At 56.7% G+C, this 15,377-nt stretch overlaps 1 protein-coding gene across 9 annotated transcripts in view; it reads left to right on the top strand.

The window, feature by feature from the left end:
* The window catches only part of Lingo1 (leucine rich repeat and Ig domain containing 1), a 142,888-nt gene that overhangs the window by 12,221 nt on the left and 115,290 nt on the right, over positions 1 to 15,377 (top strand). For 7 of the 9 annotated variants that reach the window (XR_002391556.2, XR_015450945.1, XM_004872061.4 and 4 more), the window contains one exon: positions 7,414 to 7,479. The gene's annotated coding sequence lies outside the window, so the exon portion shown is untranslated. Of the gene's footprint in view, positions 1 to 7,413; positions 7,480 to 7,927; positions 8,865 to 14,495; positions 14,625 to 15,377 lie in introns of those variants that run through there. The other 2 variants (XR_002391557.2, XR_015450946.1) reach the window with 2 other exon arrangements.

Below are 15,377 nucleotides of genomic sequence, written 5' to 3' on the forward strand. Positions count from 1 at the left end.
CCTTGAACTCACTGTGTAGCCTAGGATGGCCTCAAACTCAAAGTGATCCTCCTGCCTCAGCCTTAAAAGTGCTGGGATTACAGGTGTGAGCCACCACGCCTGGCTTTTGCCACTGTCTGAGAGAGGAGGAAAGTGAGGCTCAGGGTGGCTGGATCCAGAAGCCCCTCAGGCCTGTGTTTTCATCATCTGCTGGAGCCTGTAGCAGCTGTCTGTTTCTGGCAGGAGTGAGGGCAGAGGGTCAGCCAGGGCAGGAGGCCTGGGTCCCTTGTCTGACTGCCATCAACCTCTGGTGTGACCCAGGTCAGGTCAAGGGAGTTGGGGCCCACAGAGGCCATGTGGCCTTGGCCTGGCCCTGCCCAGCATTCCCATCTGGTGTGCTGGCTCCTGTGGCCTTAGCCTCTTTTTTCCCGGGGTCCCTATAGCATGGGAGCTGGTGATGTAGCATCCAGGAGGGACCCGTGCTCTGCATGCCCTACTGGCACTGCAGGACAGAGGGGGTGGCCAGGGCCTTGCCCCAGCTGGGGGAGCAGGAAGCTGAGGGAGAGCTTGGGCCACTGCCAAGTGCATGGCCCGGGCCGGGACCATGTACCAACCGCACCGCATATACACCCTGACCCCCAGGCAATAGACAGCAAACTGAGGCCCAAAGAGTCCAAGTGAGACTGAGCTGCCACATATCCCTTTGACCTCTGCCACATCCAAGTCCCCTCCATGACAGGGAGCAAATGGCCTGTCCATTGGGACAGTTCAGAGATACCTCTGCTCCTTGAGACTCATGGAGGGGACGTGGCTTGGGGCCTAGGGACAGAGGGTCTATATTAGCTGCTGTCTCCCAGAAGCCCCTCCTGATGTGCAGGAGACATGAAGGCCTAAGCTGTGTCCTCTCTGGGTCCAGTCTTGCCCTGTTCTTGTTAGGTGGTGTTGAACTTTTTCCGGCTGTGGCCCCCAGGGGTTGGATGGAAGCCGTGGGCCCTGTATCTGAGACAGGGGCCCTACCCAGGCCACCCCTCCTGTGTGCAAATCTTCATATCCAGTTTGTGCTCACAGACCCTTCCTGGGGACCCTAGGTGACATAGTGCTGCCTGTTATGTTGACCAAGGACAGGAAGCTGGGTGTCCCATTCCCCAGGCCACACTCTTCCTGTGCCATCTGCTGCTTTGTGATGGTCCCCTTTGTGCTTGGCTTAGGCCAAGTGCTATGGCAACAATTCATTCATTCATTCATTCAACACACTTTCATTCCTGACTGCTCCTCTGGGCCAGCCAGGCCTAGGGTGGGCTCTAGGATGCAGAGAATCAACCCCACTCCTCTCCCTGTAGAAACCAGACATGTCCACAGCCTCAGATTGGGGGATGAGGGCAAGGACTCCAGAAAGGCACCCCCTACCCCAGCCCATAGGCTGAGGATCCGAGGAGGACTATGGGAGCTGGTCGATATGGGGCAGGGGATATGTCCCTGTGTTGGGAAGAGTGGGTATCAAGGGAGACAGGGGCTCCTTCTGTGTGGAAGGCAGCATGGGGAGGCACACGGCTCGGCCCCAAAGCCCAAGGGCAGTTGGAATGGGTCCCTCCGAGTCTGCTGGTCACAGTAAGGAGCCTGGAACAGGAGTGGAGCCATAGGGCATGGGCCAGGCGCCCTATGTGGCTGGATCCCATTCCGGGGAGCTTCCTAGCTGCTGCAGATGGAACATGGACCCTTGCAGGGTGGGTGGTCGGACCTGGTAGAGTTACTCATCACCTGACAGGAGGATCTGGCTGGTCCCCGTTCTTGCTTCAGGTGACCTCAGCCTGCCTCCTCACAGAAGCTGGCTGGGACATGAGCCCTGTGAAAGAATGCTTAAGGGACCTTTGGGACCAGGGGAGGCCCCATTCCCTCTGGGCAGTGTCTTCTGGTTTTGTTGATGGACTTACAATCGGGAGAGGCATTTCCCACTGGCCCGGACTCTGGGGGATCTGCACCCTGGACTCTGAGGTTCACTCCCTGCTCCCATCCTCTTTGTGAGCCTCCAGGCTGCCTGCACATCCTGACACACACGTGCATGCGTGGACACATGCCTGGGCCACTGGGCCCCCTCCCTCCACACACACACTCCTCTTAGCTGCATTCCTGGAGTGACAAGACTCACCCCTCAGACTGCGTGTGTCCTTGCTGGCTGTGAGCACTGTGCACCTACAAATGTCTGTCCTCTCCACTGAACAGGGCTCTTCCTCTGTATGTAGAGAGGGGAACACACCCACCATCTCCACCTTCCTCTCCCTCCCACTCCAAGTCAGCACAGGTGCCTCAACCCCCCCCCCCCCCCAGTTTCTACACAGGCCCCTTCTTTATTCCCTTTGGCTGCAGGGCTCCCCTCAGCTTCACCCCAGAGCTCCCCAAGGCTGTGACATCCTAGTCCTGGGGGGGGGGGGCAGAGTTGTGCTTAGGAGCCAGCAGCCTGGGTGTCCCCTCCAGCCAGCCTGGAAGGCTGTGAGCCTGGGGCACCCTCTGCCACTCCAGGCCTTGGTTTGGGGGAGCACGGCATGGGCCCTGCCTCCCCCAGCCAAGGTTCCCCCCTGGTCTCCTTCCAGCCAAGGCTGCGCTGCTGAGATCTGCATTTTATATTAGGTTCTAGGCAGGGTTAAAAAAATCCATTCACTCTTTATTGATTTTGTTTTTCTGATTACAAAAGAAAAATCTAACAATACATTTGAGTCAAATGGAAACCAGGAAAGGCCCCTGGCCCCACCCCATCCCACCTCGTGGAGGTGGTCACCAGTCTGGTGGGCCACATGGTGACAGATCATTATTTATAAGCATCGACTCCTGCTAGAGTACTGTCTTGCAGCCTGGTTTTCCCTGCGTTACTTGTGGATGGGCTGTGTTCTGTGGGATGGCCGCAGCGATTCCAGTGTGCATGTGCTGTATTTCATTTCAACATTCCCTTATTGATAGACGATGTTTTTTTATTCTCTCACCAGCAACGTATGTGAGCTTCCTGGAGCATTTCTGTGTGAGTGCTCGTGCCATTGCTTCTGTAGCAGAAGCTTCTAGCGGTGGGGTGGCTCAGTTGTGGGGTGTGTGGGCTTAAAACCTTAATCAGCATTGCCAAATTGCCCTTCCAGTGGCGGCGCCAGTTCCCCTCCCTCCAGTGCTCTGTGAGTGCTCATTTCCCCTCTCCTTGCCAACACTGCTTGTTATAAATCATTTTAATTTTTCCCAATCTGATGGGCAAAAAATGGTATTGTGTCGTTTCCATTTGCATTTGCCTGATTGCTGGTGAGATAGAACATCTTTTCATACGTTTATTGGCCAATTTAGTTCTTCCTCTGTGGATTTCTAATTCACTGCCAAATTTTCTCTTTTGTCTTTTTTCTTATTGATTTGTAGGGGCTCTTTGCATATTAGTGATATTTTCTTCCACTGTCTCACTTGCATTTTAACTTTGTTTATGGTGTCTTTGCTGTACAGATGTTTTCCATGTTTATGTAGTCAGATTTGTCAAATTTTCGCTTTATAGCTTCTGGATTTAATGTCTAGCATAGAAAGACTTCCTCCACCGTGTAAGATTTCATTTCAAATAAGAGTTTTATTACTGAAAAACCTCCAGAAAGCCCTGGTTCGCAGACTCATGCCCTGCTGCGTGTCTGGCCTCTCCGCAGCAGCGGATGGCTCTGGGGGAGGGACCCCATCTGTCCAGCCTCCTTTGTCTCTCCCTCCGTCCGGCAGCTTTGGGGTTGTGCTGCTCATTCCATGGGCCTCTGTCTCTTGTGTGCTCTGCACCCCCTTTCTGTCTCCTGTTTTCTGGCCACCAGTTGATTTCCTGTCAGGCAGCAGTAACTGGAGGTGTTGGGTGCCAGAGGTGGCCTTCAGTGGGTGAGGACAGAACGGTAGCTGTAGGAGAACATGGCCTTTTCACTCTCTACCTTGCACAGCCAACATGCGGGCTGGCAGGGCAGGGCCAGGCCGTGTTCATATCTGGGAAGCTCCCTCTGCACTGGGAGGAGTCTTCTCCTTCCACATAACCCATCCCGGGCCTTTCCATCCCTACCAGTCTTCCCTCTTACCATCCACATGCTGAGCTCTCTGGGCTCCACCTGGCCCCCTCCTGGGCCCTGGTTTCCACTGTGTGAAGTGGACTATGGGGGGTGATGCTGGCTGCCAGGGGGTGCTACAGAGCTGGTGGGTCCTCTGGCCAGGGCCTGTGAGGGTTCCCCTTTGCTCTCTCAGTATGGGGTTCCCAGTGCCTGCACACACATGTACACACCATGTACACACATACCCACATATACACACACATGCATACCTGCACACACACAGTTGGCGTGCTGCTGAAAAAGAGATGGGGACTTGGTTCCATCAGGTGGCAAGCAGTGGGGCTGTCTTGTTTTCTGCCCACCCTGGGCTCACCGCCACGCCTGGCAGACGGGAGGTGCCCAGGGAAGAGAGGGTGAGAGAGGAACAAAGGGATGCTGTGGGACCACGCTGAGCCTGGCAGGACAGAGAAGCTAGGTGCCAGCCTGTGTTCCACTCTGTAGCAGGCACTTTCCTGGTGGCCCTGGCTGCTGGGGACTGTAGGGCATGTTTGCCAGCTTCCCCTCACTAGAACAAAAATCTTGAGGCATTTGACTCACTGAGGAAAGGTTCATTTTGACTGCTTTGGAGGTTCCAGCCTATGATTGATTGGCCCAGTTGCTTTGGGCCTGTGGTGGTGATGTGGGATGTTGTGGTGGGAGCATGGGACACCTGTCTTCATACCCAGGACACACAAGAAGGTGACACTGGGGTCCCACGGTCTCAAAGGCCCACAGCAGTGACCTAAGGGCATCCCATCCATCCCCCCCCCCTCCCAGTAGCCACCCTGGGGACCTCCCCTTCACACCTGACCTTCAGGATAGGGAGCATCTACACCATAATGAAGTACGGATGGGGACCCCCATAGCCACCTGGAGATGAGCTCTTGGGTGGGCATAGGGGTCCTGGGTCCAGGGAGCAGTGAGAAATCAGACAGGGGATCCAGAGGTCTCAGAAGTACATGCCCTAAACCCCCAAGAGCCCTTCAGCTCCTGGATCCCTGAACATCTGTCCTGGGGCCCTCCTCCAACTACGATAGAGTGTCTCCTCTCTGTCCTTGAATCCTCTGTCATTTCAGCCTCCAAGTACTCAGGAGGCGCTGGACGAAAGTTGAATGAATGAATGAGTGGATGAATGAATGAGTGCATGCATGAATGAATCAATGCGTGAATGCCAAGCCAGGGATGCTGATCCGAAGGCTCAGGTCTGGGGATAAGGAGATCTGGTCCTGGGCTTGGCTTTTCAGCTGACTTTGGAGTGACCTCACTGTACATGGATCCAGTCCCCATCTCTCTAATGGGTATAGTCCTCTGAGGCTTTGTGACTGTCCAGGGCTTCCAAGAACTGTACCTCCTGACGTGACATTCTCTTTGATCAGAGTGTCCCCTGGGCGCCAGCTTGATCCCTTAGTCCTGCATGCACCATGCCAGTGTCCTCCAGTCCCTGTTCCCTCCCACATCTCATGTTGTCTTGTATGCATTTGTTCTGCTGAATATAATGGTATGAGATTCTCAGAGCTCCCAGGCTCCGCCAAGGGTATGAAGAGCCAGGAGATAAGTGGACCACCTCCACTCCCTTGGGTGTGAGGCCTGTGGCCAGAATTCCCAACCTCCCTGGATCTCAGCACATGGGCAGGCCTGTGTCCAGGACAGCGCCTGGTTCCCACTGTGCCTGCCCCAAATCCTCGTAGTCTCTACCTTGGTCCCATTTCCATAGCAACTTCTTGTGATGCCATGGGAGAGTAGGAACTTCCAGGAAGCTTGAGGGAGGGAGCAGGAGGCCCATTCAGTGCTGGGAACATGGCAGCCAGGGGCTGGCGTGAGCTGTGGGGATGGCCTGCCCTGCTAGCTCAGGTGGAGCTGGGTACAGGGCCGCCAGCCAGGTGGTCTGGAGGTCTGCCAGGGACAAGGCTGCCCATGTTGGCCCAGGCATGGCTGGCTTGCACCAATCCATGGGAGGGAGCCAGCCTGGATGGCCACCAAGGACACCCCTGCCTGGCTGGACCTGGCCTGAGAAACTGTCCAGGCTCTAGCTGCCCTTCGGTGCCAGACTGGCACCACTGTGCCCCGGCTTGTCTTCTAGGATGAGCAGCCATTGGGAGGTACTGCCCAGGGCTGGCTGGCACAGGGGAGTCTTATGGGGCTGGAGAACCAGGGACAGGCAGACTTTTCTTACCTGTCGCCACTGATTTGCGGCTGTGTTATCAAGTTCTGTGCTGTGCTTGTTTCCCTGCCTCCTCCTTGCTCCAAAGTCTGTGCCTCTGAAGCAGGAAGTCCCTGCCCCCCTGCCCCTCACTCTTGCCATGTGGCTGCAAATTCATCAACCCCCTAGATCTGGTGGCACATTGACTCTGGGAGCCCTGACCACTCACCCTCCCCACCCATTGCAGCAGGAGGCCTGACGAGTCCCTGTGCTGCGTGGGGAATTGAGGGCAAGGAGGGCATGGCTCAGCCTCACGCATGCTGCCTGGAGCCCCAGGTTTGATGCTTTCACCCTCGTAGTGGTACTGTCTCTGGGTCCCACCTGTGCTTGTGTTTCCTTAATCCTTGCCTTGGCGTTGACTAGCATTTGAAGGTGGATTACCACAGTGCTCCTTGAGCCACACATCTGTGAAATCATGTCTGAGATGTGCCTCTCATGTTTTTTTCCTAATACACAGAAAAATCAACACATTCCTATGAAAATTAAAAAAAAATTTGTGTGTGTAGCACTTAAATCCCCTTGTGCACTCTGGAGGTGTGTGTCGCAGACTTTGAGAAACACAGGTCTGATGGGAACTCCTTGGTGACAGCTCTGAAAGGGGTGTGGGATTTTTGTCTGAGAGGTGGAAGAGGAGGCTTTGCCCAGGGCTACACGGCCAGGAAGTGGAGAGCTGGGGACCACTCCGGTATCCCTGGCCTTTCACCTGGGGCCATTCCTATGCCTCTGAGGCTGGGGCTGAGCGGACTCCTGGATGCCCAGTGTTCTCCCCTTGCACTGGTCTGGGCAGCCCCTGGAGAGAATTTGAAGAGGGAGTGAGCCAGGAGAGGCTGGGGAGGAGCTCAGAGATAAGACTCCCCAAGGTCTCATGGTCCTATCACTCTGATCCCAGATGCCCTGTGTGCCTAGCTGGTGAGAGTAAACTGAGTGTGTAGGAAAGAATGAGTGTGTCCTGGAGAGGAGGTGACGTGCAGATGCATAGTATTTATTTTTTTATTTTATTTTTATTAGTACATGTTTGTGAGGCATAATGAACACACTCACTGTGGGGAGGTGGTGCATGTACAGTGTGTCCCGGTCCTATTTTGTGAAGGTGAGATTAGACCTGTATGTGGCCCCTGCTGCCCACGATGGCTGACAGCTGCTTCCTCTCTCTACCCACAGCTTCCTGCACCCCCAGGCCCTAAGGTGACTCCGGCCCAGCTGCACTCAGTCAACCCCTAGCTGGAGGTAAGAGCCCTGCTGGGCCACTGGGCAGGGTGGGGGTGGCGTGAGCCCTGGGGCATGGGGGCTGCAGGGTGCTCTCAGGGCCTCTTCTGAGTCTCCCATCTCCTTCTCCAAGGTCTGCAGGTCTGATATGGGGGTGCCACACTCCCTGCCAGTGCTCACCAGCTCAGAGCCTGGGGTGCTTCTGCCAACACCTGATTTAATGGACAGGCCACTAATAGGTTCCTGTAGCAGGGAGGTCCCAGGTGGAAAGGCACTGTCCTTGGTCCTGTCACACTGTTGACCAAGCATGTGCTTGAGTCCAGGTCAGGAGGGAGCGGGAGCATGTGGTCTGGGACAGTTGAGGTCCAAGAAACTGTCACGAGGCTGCCTTGGCTGTGATGTGGGGAATTTAGCAGTGAGCTGCACTCCGGCCAGAGTAAGCATATGATCCAGTTGTCCCCCCCACCAGGCAGGTGGAGCCCAGACCCGGGAGTGTGACTGTGACCTTGGTGACCTTGGCTTTGTATGAAGAGCAGATGACTATGTGGCCTGTATCATGAGGAGCAAGCCTCCTGGAATATGGGAGGTGATGGGCCTTCCCACTCCATGTCCTATGGGAAGGGATCTGGGAATCTTGCTATGTAATTCAGGCTGGCCTTGAACTCACTGTGCAGCCCAGGCTGGCCTTGAGCTCATGGTAGTCCTCCTGCCTCAGCCTTCTGAGTATTGGAATTACATGTGTGCACCACCATGCCTGCTCTGTCTCTGCTCTTTTTTATGGCACTGGGGATCGAACTCAGGACCTTGCGCTTGTGAGGCAGGTGGCAGAACCACTGAGCTAAATCCCCAGCCCTCTGTCTCTGTTCTTGACAGGCAAAGGTTACAGAGAGAATGGGGAGGGCTTGGCGTGGCAGTGGGACTTCGTGTCATCCTCATTCCTCACTCCAGGGGGGCAGCCTGGGGTCCCTCTTCCTGCAGGATGGGTGACAGCTGTGTGAGGCTGATGCCCAGCCAGCTCTGCCCTCCCACTGGGAAGCAGGTGGGCGTGAAAGGAGGGTGCCTGGATCTCCTTCCCCAGCCCTGGGCACTGGGCAGTGCTCTGAAGTCGGCTTATCTCCATCAAAATATCCCAGCTAATGAGCCGGCCCTGTGGAATGAGCTGCTAATTAGCCCCTCGGGTTCAAACTGTAATTGCTGCTGGAGGGAGAGAGGCTACCCAGGGCTTCGGCAGGCAGTGGGTGATGGAGTGGAGTGGGCTGGGCTTAATCCTGGCCCCTGGCCACGGCAGACAGCATTACCCGCAGGCATGGCAGCCAGGGTCAGGAGGACACCAGCTGGGAGTGGGGTGGGGGTGGGTCTGGGCTGCCTGGGGGACACCTGGGCCTGCGGTGGCTGGGGGGATTCGTTGGAGGGCTGGACCCTGGCTGAGCCTTGAAACCTCAGGGTCCTCTTTCAACATTTTATTTTTCTGGTTATAAAAACTAATGGGTGTTCTGTATAGAAAAATGTGAGCACTTGGGTGTTTTGCCCGTCAGACTTTTATAAAATATGTATTTATGACATAATTGGGATCAAGCTGTACTTACTGTTTTCTAACCTGCCTTTTGCACTTAATTCTATACCCGGATCATTTTCCCTTATTAAATATGCTTCTGCAGTGTGACTTTTAATGGCAACGTAATGTTCCATCCTGGGTGTGCTGAGGCGTGTTGAGCCCATTCTCTCGGGTGTGTTTGTCGGTGTCAGTCGCGCTGGGGGACTGGAGTGGGGTGTGAGGGCTGTGACGGGTGGGACAGGCTGAGGCTGCAAGGGTAAGCGATGCCATGGATCAGGGGTGTGGGACTGTGTCCGGGTTGTGACTCACCAGAAGGGGCTGGGCAGCCATGGGAGCCTCTGAGCGCCTTAAAACCCTGGGGGGAGGGAAGCCTGGGTTTCCCCTCTTGCCCCTGCCTGACCAGTTCCCCCATGTGTGGAGGGAGGGGTGGGTTCGCAGGCTGCACCCACTTGTGGGATCAGGGATTTGCACAGCCCCCTGCTCTCTGGATGTCCCTGTGGGGAGGGACCAGGTCTAGGCTGGTGCTGGAATCCACACAGCTGCTCAGAGCTGAGTGACCGAAGTGGGGACCCTGGAGGCCAGGCAGGGCACTAGCCAGGCATGGCTGTCTGTCACCTTTGGGAAGCTCCACTAAGCCCTGGGTGGGGTTCACATCCCCCTGTGCGCTGGGGTCACCCATGGCCATGTCTGTTTCTTCTCCTCAGACTGCAGGGCCTCCCAGCATGGTGGCCACAGAATCACTGTTCAGGTACACAGTGCTGTGCCCAGTCTGGTCCTGTTCACTGGGTGAAAGGCAGGAGTGTGTTCAGGCTGGGAGGAACAACTTCCTAGGCTCTGCATCCCCTCCCTGGTGTCCTGGGGCAGTTGCTGTCAACCCTGGGCCTCTCTGCCTACCTGGGCATGACTTAGAGATCATCTTGCCTTTCTGTATTTACCGCACATCTGTGGTTAGGCTCAAGGAGAGAGTGACTGGTTGATGCTTGTTTTTGTTTATCTTACATTTATTCACTCTGTTCAGTACGGCTGAGGCTTGGCTTGGACCAGGGAATGGCCCTGGCCCTTGAGGAGCCCCCAGGCTGTGGGGGAGGCAGGCAGTGTAAACGGCTGACTGCAGGTTCCTGTCCCAGCTCTGCCACTCGACAGTGGTATAACTGAGGCGATTTATCTGAGTGCACTGGGCCTCCATCTCTTCATCCATAAATGGGAATAATAATGGCATCTTCGTGGTGTGGACTGAATAGGTTGAAGCCCATAAAGGGCTTGGAGAGGTGCCTGGCACATAATATGTACTCAATAAATGCAACTTGGTGCTGAGCTCCAGGGAGTGTGGCAGAGGGCACAGAGCAGGTCAGGGATTCCTCTGAAAGCCCAGCAGCTGGTGGCAAGGCAGTGCAGGGTGGGCTGTCACTGTTTTAATTCTTTAGCCATTTGTCTCTTGGTTTCCATGGGACTGTGATCCTGGAGAGAGGAGGGAAGAGGAGGCCAGGCTCAATCTGTGTGGGCTGCTGGTGCTGTGCTGGCAGCCTGGGGCAGGTGCAGGTGGCAAACTGTCCTGCTCTGCCTGTGAGGAAGGGGCGCTGGGGAAGGAGAGTGTGTGGTGCCTGATGCTGAGTTTTGTTAGCCTAGAGCTTTGGGCAGCAGCGATGGAAGGGAAGGCAAATTAACATTCTTCCTGGAGAAGTTAACAACTTCCCAATTAGAGGCCTGGCGTTGGTGAGGCGCTCGAGGCCTTGCAGTTGAGAGGCTCTTCTGGGTAATAAGAGGCCGCCTGGGCTTGAAGTGGGCCCGGCTGCACCAGGAGGGGCTGCTAGGTCACGCTGGCCTGGCTTTCCTGCTCGGCCATGGGGGATGTGGCTGGGGGAGTGGAGGAAGGGAGGACCGTCCCCAGCTCCACCTGTGAACCCCTCGCACACCCCAGCCTGAACGCCCACTCATGCCTACGCCATCCGCCAGGAGCCTGTGCCTTGCCTGCCTGCACTGCCCTGGCTCTTTCTTGTCCCTGCTTGGCTCCAGGTTTTGTCCCTTAATGCTGTGTGGAGTCCCTTTGGCTGGGCCAGCTCCTGCACCCTGGCTGAACTTGGTGGACTTGGGTCGGCCCTGTGGGGGCATCCTCAGAAGTGGGGGGCAGGCTCCTTCCTCTCAGGCCTGGGTGATGCTGTGGTATGACGCGATGATCATGGCCTTGACTACTCAGGAGTAACCAGCCTGGCAGGAGGCACTATACTCTCTTGGCTCCTGAGCCCCCAGCTCCCTGGTGCCTAACCCAGCTGTCCTGGTGACATCTAGGAGTGGTGTTGTTGCTATGGAGGTTGGCCACTGGCCCTTCTGTCTGGCACCCCATCCAGTGCTGCCCAGCTGGCTTCCAGGTAGACTCAGATCTGCCCGAGTTGGTGCTGGGGACCTGGGGGTGTCCTGGAGCTGGGCATCTAGGGGTATCCCGGAACTGAGGAGCTGGGGAATGTCTTAGGAAGGCAGGGTCTCATACCATACTGTGTGCACCAGGCAGCTGGAAGGTGCCAGGCCCTGTGGGGCTCTGTCTTCACTGTGGCTGGGAGGTGGCCCTGACCACCCCATTCACAGATGAAGATCTGGGGTCTTCTTGATGTAGGGTGACCCTCAGCATGAAGGAGTTCTTGCCAAAAGTGGCTTCTTTCTCCGTGTCCCTGGGGAGGAACCAGAGGAGACATTGGCTGTGCCCTTCCTTCAGGGGACGGCCCAAGCCTTTATCCTCGGCCCTGGCAGCACCCGAAGTCACTCAAGGAGATGGCGACACCTCTGCCCAGGTGGGTGGAGGGTGGCAGTGTCTGCAGCCCACACCTGCGGTCCCTTCCTCCCTTCTGTCCTACTTTCTGGAGCCTCTCTGCCCAGGCTGTCTGCAAACATGCGGGACTGCAAGAGCCCAGCCTCAGAAAAGTCAGCCAGCCATGCAGCACCCCTGAGGCCAGGGCTTGTGGTGGGGGTGGGAGCAGGGCTTGCATGGATTGGATACGGGGTAGGGCTGTCTACGGACTGGGAGCCCTGACCTGCTACTCTGACTCAGCCAGGGAGCTGAGAGTTTTCATTCTAGTCCCAGGCCTGTCACTCACTGTGTGAGCAAGGAACCCAGTCTCTCTGCCTTGTCTCCTCTGGAGTGACACTGATGACCACCCCAAGGGGTCTGAGGGCCATGCTGGATGGCATCCATGGACCTGCTGGGTGGCATCCCAGTGGGAACTGAGGGGGAGGCTGGTTCCCATCCAGCCCTGGTCCTTGGGCTAGTGATTGACATCTCCCAGCCCTAGTCTCCCCATTTCTGCAAGGGCACGATGCTGCTTACCTCAGTGGGATGTTCTCCTCCATCCTTGGGAGCCCTCTGTTCCCTCTTAATGAGCCTGTCCTTCCTTGTTCCCATGGGCTATGTCTGGCCATCAGAGTGAGCAGGTGTCTTAGTCCCTGCCTCTGGTAACATCATGAAGTTGGAAGGACCAAGGAGAGGTGCTGTGAGCCCCAGGAGAGGGAAGAGGTGAGGGGTGGTCAGCGAGGGGTCCTGGGGGTCTGGTCCTCAGGGTTCTGGGGGATCTGGTTGGGGGAGGTGCTGGGATGCCTGTTTGGGAAAAGTGTGAATCTGGGCCAGAGCAGCGAGTGGCCAGGGACCCGGTGGGGCAGAGAGGTCCCAGCCCTGGAGAGGTGAGGGCCCAGGAGCCCAGGGTGGGACAGATGTCCTGTGACATGGGGCATGGGGCCAGAAAACAAGAGCTGGGCCTTGGGGAACAGTGGGAATTCCATGGAGGGTTGGGGACAGGGCTCCCAGACTCCAGGCTTGGCTCAGTAGTGCGGAGGCCTTGTGAAAGTGTGGAAGAGGTTCAAAGGCCTGTGGGGTCAGACCTGGGGGTTCTGCCTGGGATGGGGGCAGCTGTCAGGCCGAGCAAAGGCTGTTGGAGAGTAAGGAGAGGGAGACATAGCGGGGGCTGCGGTGGTCGGGGCCCCAGGCTGTGGGTACCCTCTGTGTGCCAGCCCTGCTGGGTTTGCACACAGCCTGGCGGAGGGCAGCACTCAGCTCATCTGGGGAGCTGGAGACCAGGCTGGGACCTGTCCTGGCTCATGGTCAGAGCTGAACTCCAGGCTTTACCTTTTTATTCCCCAGGGCCTGGTGTTTGGAGGGGAGGACCTCAGACTTCTTGGGGGTCAGGAGAGCGACACCTCAGTGCAATCTCCCTGGCTTTGCCTTGCTCAGAGAGGCTTAAGAGTTACCCGAGCCACACAGCACTGGGCTGAGGCCCTGGGCACTGGCTGAAGAGACCTTTGCTCTGGCCACCCCTGTCTTGGAGTCCAGTGGTCCCCACCACATCCGGCTGACTCTGGGGCCTGGGGATCTTCCTAGTCACAAGTGTCTCATGCTTGAGCTGCTGGGGAGGCTTTAAAATCCCTGCCCCGAATGGAAACCTCTGTTCCTCCAAACCGTGAAAGATTTCCCTAATAAAGGAGGAGGCACACTCGGGCAGGCCCTAAGTGGATGGAGTGACTTCTGGAATTAATCCAGGATGTATGGGCAGTCGCCTGGCTGGGAGTGTGTGGTGGATATTGTGACAGATTGTGTGCTGCAAGAGGAATCATTCCTGCTGTGCAGGGCGAGGGGAGACACCGTGGGAGGGGTGCGGGCCTCTGCTAGGCAGTCTCACCTCTGGGCTCCCGACCTTCAGTGACAGCCCCCCCATCTGCTCTGGGTGGGCTGGTGTGGACCCCGAGTATGACCTTGGAGCCCACAGAGCCCCCTTCATCCTGCTCTGTGCCTTTGGCCGGGCAGGGGCTGGGCCTGTGAGATGCCAGGTCCCCTTGATCTGCCCCGTGGGCCCCTCTTCCTCTCTTGTCCATCTCCCTGGCTTGGACCATCCAAGGGAGGCTCTCAGCATGCCTCAGTTTACCTGTCGGGGCTTGGGCATCTGCCTCCTTCCCAGTGCCTAAGCCCCAGGCATGGCAGCAGCATCTTCTCTGGGCTTCAGAACGTGTCTTTGGGCAGAACCGGGGAGACCCAAGAGGTAGAATCTGTTCCTGCTGCTAAGGATCAGACAGGACCCTTCATCCTGCTTCCTCCTTCTGCTGGGGTGTCTACCTGGAGGATGGACACTGGCTTCCAAGTCACACAGGCCCGGCTGACTAAGGTAGAGATGGCCTGGGCACAGGGCCCTTCTCGAGCACCCAGGGCCTCAGATGTGGTACTGTGTGGCTCTGGGTCACCCTCAGTCTCCCTGAGCGAGGCGAAGTCAAGGGAGAGCTAAGGTCCAGCTTCTTTACCCTTCGACTGTGTGGCCCACCACCTCTCCATCCCCAGTGCCTTCCTCTACTGGGGTCGGGGCTGTTCCATCCTCTCCCTCAGTGTCCTCATTTGCTCTAGAAAGGGGGGCCTGGAATTGTCCCTGTTGCACAGAGGGGGAAAGTAAAGCTTAGAGAGGCACAGGGGACATCTAGGGTGCTGAGAGGGGAGGGTCTGCTCTGTGTCTTTCAGATGCTGCTCTGGCCTCTGCGTGGCCAGATTGGATTGAGGCGGTGGCAGAGACACAGGTGCAGGTCCCAGGAGAGGGGAGCCGTGGATCATGGCCAGAGCAGCCTTGGAGGAGTGGGCCAGATGTTGGAGGTGGCTGTGGAGTGGGAGGCTGAGCGTTTGGGCCCAGTGAGGTCGTTTGGCCCAGGGAGGGTGGGGTATGGCAGCATCTTGGCTCCTGGGTAGAGACCTGGGGGCAGGCAAGGCAGGGAATCGTGCGCTGGACCGTATGAGCGGACCCTGTCTCAGAGTTGGAACTGCAGACCCACTGTGTGTCTGCAGCTGCTCCAAAGGGACTCCCTGCGGCCGGTCACCGTTCCCCAAGGCCAAAGGCTTTGCCCTGAGGTGTTGGTTCATCTTCCTTTTCAGCCCCTCTGTTTTTTCCTTGGGGTCTTGCTATACAGTTCAGGCTAGCCTTGAACTTGCAGCAACCCTCGTGCCTCAGCCTCCTGAGTGCTGGCATTACAGGAATGCACCACCAGGCCTGGATTTTCAGCTCATTGTTGAGATGGGGAAACTGAGGGACTTATCTCAGTCCTTAACCTGCCTATGGCCTTCTAGATCCCTGGTATTAAAAGCAGAGACAAGAACCCAAGTGGAACTCAGTGGCGAGGTGGGAGGAAGACATGGGGACTGGGGCGCCTCCTGCTGATGCTGGGTGCTTGTGTGCGTGTGTGCGTGTATGTGCATGTGTACGCGTGCGCGTGTGTGTGGTGTGTGCTTGAGCATGCGCATGTGGCAGGCCCATTAACAAACAGAAATAAATTAACAAGTATTCAACCCACCAAATGTTCCTTCTGTTCTGTATAATAGAGCACGGGAACATAATTTTCCCCTGGAGCAAAT

This window comes from Heterocephalus glaber, unplaced genomic scaffold, assembly GCF_053883595.1.
Source record: "Heterocephalus glaber isolate CG9 unplaced genomic scaffold, H.glaber_assembly_v1.0 deba00001140, whole genome shotgun sequence".
Classification (NCBI taxonomy): domain Eukaryota; kingdom Metazoa; phylum Chordata; class Mammalia; order Rodentia; family Bathyergidae; genus Heterocephalus; species Heterocephalus glaber.